Genomic DNA, 8,114 nt, shown 5'->3' on the forward strand with positions numbered 1-8,114 from the left:
GTTGGAAGCATGTGGGAATTAAGTTGTTGTCTCGGCAGTTGCGTAGGAACAAGAGATCACATAAGATGGTGGCTCTTCGGATTTCTAGTTTCTCGTAGGTTCTTGTCAGCTGGAAGGTTTCCTCCCCGTAGAGGTGAGATATTTGCTTTCGTAGATTTTCACGGGTACAGGAATGCAGGTTTTGGTGTTTTCGGGTATCTTCCCGTGTAAGAGTTGGGGTGTCTAGGCGACGTTTCGACGAGGTCTCACTCGTCATCTTCAGGCTGGTGCTTTCGGCTTCTTGTTACTAGAACAGAGCAGGATCTCAGTGTTTGAGTTCCTATAAATACTGTTGAGGGGGTGTGGTGTATAGCCTCCAACGTTCTGGGCAGAGAGGAAGTTCCCAGGTTATTGTGCCTTTTCTTCTTTTGTTCATTAATTACTTGAGGGATATCTTGAGTGATTTCTTGAGTGATATTCTGAGTACCACTTAGGAGGGTCATTAGGTGTGGATTAGTTGCTAAAGCTTTCGTGTCTTGACCTCTTGAGCTTGTGAAGAGTTTTTCTGAGTTTTTCTGAGAAGAGTTTTTCTGAGAAGATGGCTGTACTGCACTTAGTTGTGCTCTGGCTTGGCTTCGTGTATAGGGGCGAGCTGTGGTTTTGTGCCCTGTGCCAGCCAGATCTGTGTAGGGATTGCAGGGGGGTGCAGCATCCGGAGGTGCCACTATGGTTTGGCTACTGGATGGTATCTGTAATTTATCTGTGGAGAGGGTCTGGGTTTGGGTCTGGTGTGGTTGATTGGAGATGGCGTTCTGTGTGCCTCTGGTTCTGGTGTCGGTTTTTGTGGGGAGGGCTAATTTCCAGATGTCTGGCAGGCGGGACGTGTCGTCACGCTTGTTCATGTTGTGAGGGTGTTTCTCTATCTCGATGGCTTCCATGATTATTCTCTTGTGGTGATGTTCCATGTTAAAGAGCAATTTGGAATCTGCAAAATTAATTTCGTGTCCTGTTTCTTTCATGTGTTGGTAAAGAGAGGAAGTTTTTTCTTCTTTTTTGACGGCATTCTTGTGTTCTGCGATACGTGCATTTATTCGTCTGTTTGTTTGTCCAATGTACGTGGCTGGGCAGACTCACCTCAACTGAAACCAAAGTACTCTCCAAAGGCTTCATATATATATGAATGAATGAAAAAACCCTCACTATAGTAAGATCTGTACTACACCACTTCCCCTTATCTGTTTACCTGGTACCAAACCTGATGGCTTTTAGGCACCAGTAAAAACTTTTTTTACTTTCCCAGACTTTGAATATGATTGGTGATTATATGATTTATTGCCACTTTTTTACTACTGCTGCTGATTTTTTGGTGTGTGTTTTTATGCTTTGTATATTTTATTTTTATAACGTTTCAATGTGATATTGCATGCTGCCTTCAAAATTTGAAATTGAAAGTTGGAATAATAATAATAATTTAAATGAATAAATATGTGTTCCAGATCCCTTTTTGAGCTTGTGTATATCACAGCGAACAAGATCCATGACAGCTCACATTAGTCATTTCATTTAAATGCAGGATTCAGAAGGAGGAGTGATTTATGTTTGCAAAGTCACTTAACTAACACAGAGAGAAAGGAAATGCTGATAACACTTTACTATGCAAACTGAAGAAACAAAAAAAAAATGTATAATTTGGGAAGGAAGGAACACAGAGGTTATGTCTTTCTTACTTGAGACTTTGTTCTTAGCAAGGAGACATTCAACCAAACATACAGAGGAAAATTTCACAGTTAATCAGAGCACATGCCACCTCAGTAAAGTTCATTCCACTCTGCCCGGTGGCGGAGCAAGTCGACTGGGTGCCTGGGGTGGTGCACATGCCCTGTGCCCAGGGGCAGGGCCAGCCACGCATGGGGTGGGGCCAGCTGGGGCAGGACACTCCATGGGGCTTCCGAGGAGCCTGCCTGCCTCCTCCCACTCAGCCACCCTACAGCTGAAGGGGAGGTGGCGGGCGGACCATTTGGGGCAGCGCGGAGCCTGCAGGCACCCAAGCTACCGCGTCACTGCAGGCCCACGGTGAGTGCCACCTGGCATTTTGTCACCCCTCTCAGTGGTGACACCCCCTTCCTCCACACCTGACTTTGCCTGGTTGCTAAGCAACACCACAACTTGGTTTGCTGATTTACTAATAACAGCATTAATTCTAAAATTGCACACTGAATGATCTGTGCTGTTGCACTTCCAACAATTTATATCTCAGGATCAAGTGTGTTTAAAAATAACATCCAACCCCAAAGGAGTTCTGAAATTCTAGCATGTAAGAACTGGGTTTCCCCCCTGAAAAAGTGCTGTATTTCTTAGGATTTAAATGTTTGGCTATGTGTTGTGGTCACAATCCACCAGAATTAGCTACACTGAAATCCATTTACTTTCACCTAAAGTCAAGGGGTTAAATTCAACATTGATTCCATGAAAAGGTTCTCAAACAGTGGATGAAATGGAACAATAGTAGGTTTCTTGGGATGGAAAGAGAAACCCGCTCTCTAGCTGGCTCTAGTTTTGCATCTGGTACCACAGGAAGAGCGACAGTTTGCAAAATGAAATTTAAAACTAAAAGATCCCTTTGTGTTCTTTTAAAAAATGTGTTGGCAGGGGTGGACTCAGACAGATGCTCAGAACGTCATTTGCCAGGTTGAGACTTATTACTATATATATTTTTTAAAAAATTGATAATTACAAGATAGTAAAACTAAGCTTAAAAGGACAAGGGGGAAAACTTGTGAGAAAAACTGTAACAAGTTCTGAAGAGAATATATGTGTAAATGAGCGCTATTTCTGAATACTTTGAAACTACCCTGTAATAAATATTACAAACAAACAGCATGAGGCCATGTCTCCAACCTCCATCTTTTCCTAGCAGAGCAGGCTCTAGAATGCTTTAAGTTCTACTGGTGGGATGGAGTTCGAAGCTGCCTGAAACACTAAGGAGGAAGAGTACAAGGCCAGGGAGAATAGAAAGCACAGGTGGAGGAAAAGGAGAGAAACATTGGGTTTTTATATTGATATGAGTTACATCTTGTCGTTTCCCAATGGAAAACTTCCAGTGATCAACATGACAGACAGGCCCAGCACTACCCTAGAAATTTGGTGGGTAAGACTCAGGCAACCCCTTTCCAAGTCCATGCTGAATTGTATTCTGTATGCTTGAGCACAAATGTGATTTGTATTTTGTTTTCATCTTGCAGATTGGAATATCTAGTCAGCTTATTATCACTTTCTCAGACTTCTTCAAGCATCTGATAAAGCAGACCACTTGGGCCACATTCACACCATACATGTAACACATTATGATACCACCTTTAACAGTCATGGCTTCAAAGAATTCTGGGAGCTGTAGTTTGTTCAGGGGAGTAAAAGTTGTTTAGAGACCACTATACTACTCCCAGAGCTACAATCTCCACAGTTCCCTGTGGAGAGGGATTGATTGTTAAATCATTCTGAGAATTGTAGCTCTGTGAAGGGATTAGGGGCTGCCTGACAATTCTTGGAACCCTTAACAAACTGCAGCTCCCAGAATTCCTTTGGGAAGCCATGGCTGCTAAGAGTAGTATCATTGTGGCCTTAACGTATGGTGTGAGTGTGGCCAAAATGTGCACAACTTGTGACTCACCAAGCTAAACCCAGCTGACTACCTTGCCAGATGCTCGACAACATCCCTATTTTTGCTGCCTTAAGAGAGGTACAAAATAGGATGTCCTCGAACTGGACTCCTTGGCAGGTTTTGAATAAACATTCACAAACTTTTTATTGATAATAATCAGCTAAATATTTTGAGGATCTATACAACTTTATAACATGCAGAAAACAGCAGTCTCAGAGAAACCAAAGACTGGAACTGAGGGAAGTCGGGTGGTGGGGTGGGGGTGGGTGGGTTTTGTGTGGGAGGGGGAGGGAGGAAAAATGGGGGGAAACAAGGATGATAAGTTTTTGGATAATATGTTTTGTTGTAATTTTGAATAAAAACAAAATTAAAAACAAAATAGGATGTCCTGGCACTGCACCTGGTTTGTCACAAATTGTTATAAGCAGGAGTGTCTCTACAGTCTACACGCACCATTTGAGAACTTTTGGGGTCTCTGGCCCCCTCAAAAAGTTTATTGGGTGGGTCAAAGGGACCTCAGCCCCTAGGAATTGAGTCCTATGGTTATATACCTGTACTAGACATTGGTCTACAAATTGGTAAGCCAATAAACACACCACAACACTTTTTTGTTTTCTTGCTGCTAATAAGTATTCTAGCTACTCTGTTGACCTTTGGCAAGGCTTCCATTTCATTTTTTGAAAGGTGTTGCAGAATTTAGAAGAGCTAACGTACCTGAGCAGAAGTGCCTTTCTTTTTGGCAAGGCATCTTTGGATCCAACTCCATACAGCTGGTGAAAAAACGTGAAAGAGGCTTTCTTAATGATAAGCAGTAGATCAGGATGCCACAATACCATTTGTTGGTCCTTTCTTTATTAACCAACTATCTTTGGAATACAGAAAGCTGCCTTATACTGAGTCAGTCCATTGGTCCTCCTATCTCAGTACTGCTGGTAGAGGTCCTGTGTGGTCCCAGGATGTCAGGGATAGATATGAAAACTTTCACATGCAAAACATGTTCTCTACCACTGAGCTACAGCCCTTCCCTCTGAATTGTCTATTGGATTGACACTCTTCCTATTGTGCAGAGATTTCATTTCAGAATGTGTTATTAATGTTCAGCATCACTATTCTTTCCTCTTCCATTCCAGAAGCTTGATTCTTAAGACTAAGCCTCTTTCATCACATCTTCTGTCTCGGATGCTGTAATTTTATAGGAAGAGACAAGAATCAGCAAAACTACTAACAGAACGGACCATATAGCAATATTGAGAAAGTTGAAGGAAAATATGAAGTTTACACATAGAAATAAGCAGCAGAAAATGATTGATTTTATGCCTCCGAATGACTTCCTCCCTCTTAATTGGTTTACAAACCATGACTCTGTTTTTGTCTCTCCTTTGTATTATAGCATTTTATCTCACAACCCAAAGATTAGAAGCACTAACATTTGTTCCGTTCTGAAAGTCTTCAGACGTGCCCTAACAATGACAGAGCAGAAGAGAATGGTAGCATAGCCCATTCTCCCTGCTCATATGATCCTAACTGCATGAGGGGGAATGCCTGAATACAGTGGTAGACGAGGGTACTATGGTGCCCTGTGCAAGGCCAAAGTTTGGAGACAACCCCCCCCCCGTGGTCCTCACACTGCCTTCTCAAAGATAGGTAAGGAGGTACCCAGCTTTGGAAATGAGGTGTTAGGGCTTTGGTAGGGTCCTAGCACTCTCCCACCTCCTTCCCAAAGCTGGGAAAGTACAAACTAGGGTAAGGAAAGGAGGATGGAAGACTATAGGACCCTGTTAGCAGGGCTGTCTTACCCATAGGCGCTAGGGGTGTAGTAGGGCACCCGGGCACCAGGCCGAGATTCCAGGGCCCGAGAGTTGAGTCCAGGGAAGAGCCTGCCCATCAGTCGGAGCACTGTGGTGGGCTCTTCTGCTGTGCAAGTTCGGGGGCGACTGAGCCAGCGAGACGCTGAGGCGACCAATCGGCTCTGCCCTCCTGTGCACCAGGGACTGGGCAACTGTGGGGTGGGGGCACCGAGCGGATCTTTGCATCCCAGCACCACATATGCTTAAGACAGCCCTGCCTGTTAGAGCCTCATGCCTCCTCCCCAAAGCCCAGCACCTCCCTTACCAGACTTTGAGACGCACCTCCTTGGCTCAGCATCCAGTGTATGCGCACCATTCCAACAGTCCTATATCCACCCTTGCATGAATGGGATTAATTTTTTACCCAAGTTTGGGGTTCGGAATAACTTGATCCTGCTTCGGGAGTAACATCACTGAGCTAGTAACCTGTCATTCATTGGATCTTGATTCTAAGGCTTTGCTGAGGTTACACATGCACAGCTTGCCATGGTTTCTGTTTAACATCTTTCTTTTCCCTCATCGCTAGGCTTTGTCCAGCTGCAGGTAGAGGAGAGGACAGAAGGTGAATAAAGAGATGCAAGTGGAGGGAGCCATCAACTGCAAAGTTTGTGCCAACTGTAAAATTTTAGAAAATATGCAAGTTGAACTGGAAGATGAGTGAAGCAAAATATGAACATCAAACCCATGCAACTATAACAGAATGTAACTGGAAAATCTTCATGACTCTATGTTCTAGTTGCTACTATGAAAGTGGTTTTATGCTCCTATTTGATTATCTAATGTTCCAATGGATTTCTTTGGTATAGTCACATGTGAGCATCTGTACATTCACTTAATGCTCAACCACTCCTTAACTGCACTAGACTAGTATTTGTCAGGAGACTATGCTGTAAAAATAAAAAATTCCAACCCTTGAGTGTGCTTTTTCATATATTCTTTGTAGGCGCCTCCTACATTTTGAATAAAGTCGTGTGTACAAACTAAATCACCATTGCAAGTCTCTGACAACACTTATTTATTATGCTTGAAATATTGCTTTTCCTTGCAGGAATGGCATCCATAATCTTTCTTGGTCACATTGCTGATTAAGCATATGCTACATAGATTTAAGATGCCATTGATACAATGGATATATTACTGAATTCAATAGGAGATAAAAATGAAAATGTAGGGAGATTTGCATGCTTTGAGAAAGCAGCACATAGGTAAAGAACCATTACAATCACGATGGGCCAGCCAGATTATATAAATCTGGTGCTAACTGCACTCTGCAAAAGTCTATTTTCATTAAAAACTCATTCTTAATGAAAATTCAACAGCACATTTGAACCACTTTACAATACAGATAGATGGAAAGAGATATTTATTAGGTGGATGTCACAATCCAAAAATATACTTTAGGCTCATTTATTTACATTTCTTGGATAAGCTTGCAACTTTTGGAAATTCCATATGTTTTAAAAGTAGTTTGCCATGTGGTACTTGAAGCTGCTTTGCGAGAAATGCAAGTCGAAAGCATTCTGAATGTGAATAACAAAATGTGGAATGGTTTGGATTAAGGGCATAGAAAAATTAATCAAAATTTGTTATTTTTCTATAGCCACCTGAATGCTGCCCTTTTCACTTCTTTATGTAAAATGATAAGATAGTATCTTTTATTATTCCTTTCTCTTAAGTGATGAGAGACTATGTTTTTCATAGGAATAGCTAACTCCCACTTTTTTTGCCCAAGGACCACATCTATTCTTTGCCAAACCTTAGGGGGTTTCTTTGATGCTGGTGCATCAAAAATGGGTTTGGCTCCCCACATTCGTGTACATGCACACCCAACCAAATGTACAGGAGTTGCAGGATGTGCACAAAGAACACCAAGACATACAGGACACACAACCAAAAGAATTTAACTGATAGACTTTCAATGGCAAATTGGCAATGCACTGTTCCACCCCACACTTCCAAATTGACAATGCTATGAAGCTCTGACCCAAGTGGGTAAGGGTGTTCTTAACCTGACTAAAATGCAAGGCTATAGTGGGAAAAGAAGAGCTCAGCTTAACCCTTAAGCAGTGATTAGAATCTTGATCCTGACCATGCATCTTGGCTGTCTTTTGGAAAGGTATAAGCTTTGCTCCTGTCATTATTTCCTGTTGGTCTGTACTGCTGGTTACACCCACTTCCTTTTGCATACCTTTAGGGAATTTAGGATATCTTTATTCTTTAGGGCTAAGAGTGTGTCAGTGTATTATGACTGGGTACTGCCTGCATATTATCACTTTGTATGGTGCTGGAGGAGACTCTTGAGAGTCCCATGGACTGCAAGAAGATCAAGCCTCTCCATTCTGAAGGAAATCAGCCCTGAGTGCTCACTGGAAGGACAGATCGTGAAGCTGAGGCTCCAATACTTTGGCCACCTCATGAGAAGAGAAGACTCCCTGGAAAAGACCCTGGTGTTGGGAAAGATGGAGGGCACAAGGAGAAGGGGACGACAGAGGACGAGATGGTTGGATAGTGTTCTCAAAGCTACCTGCATGAGTTTGACCAAACTGCAGGAGGCGGTGGAAGACAGGAGTGTCTGGCGTGCTCTGGTCCATGGGGTCACGAAGAGTCAGACACGACTAAAGGACTAAACA

General features: G+C 42.8%; 1 long non-coding RNA gene across 1 annotated transcript; it reads left to right on the top strand.

Moving 5' to 3' along the window:
- The first annotated feature begins 3,556 nt into the window (after positions 1 to 3,556).
- Positions 3,557 to 6,382, top strand: LOC308592667. Its single transcript, XR_014010611.1, has 3 exons — positions 3,557 to 3,715; positions 5,028 to 5,124; positions 6,022 to 6,382. It is a non-coding gene; the product is annotated as an uncharacterized lncRNA (long non-coding RNA).
- The last annotated feature ends 1,732 nt before the right edge of the window (positions 6,383 to 8,114 follow it).

Source organism: Podarcis bocagei, assembly GCF_964188305.1.
Source record: "Podarcis bocagei genome assembly, chromosome: 8".
Classification (NCBI taxonomy): domain Eukaryota; kingdom Metazoa; phylum Chordata; class Lepidosauria; order Squamata; family Lacertidae; genus Podarcis; species Podarcis bocagei.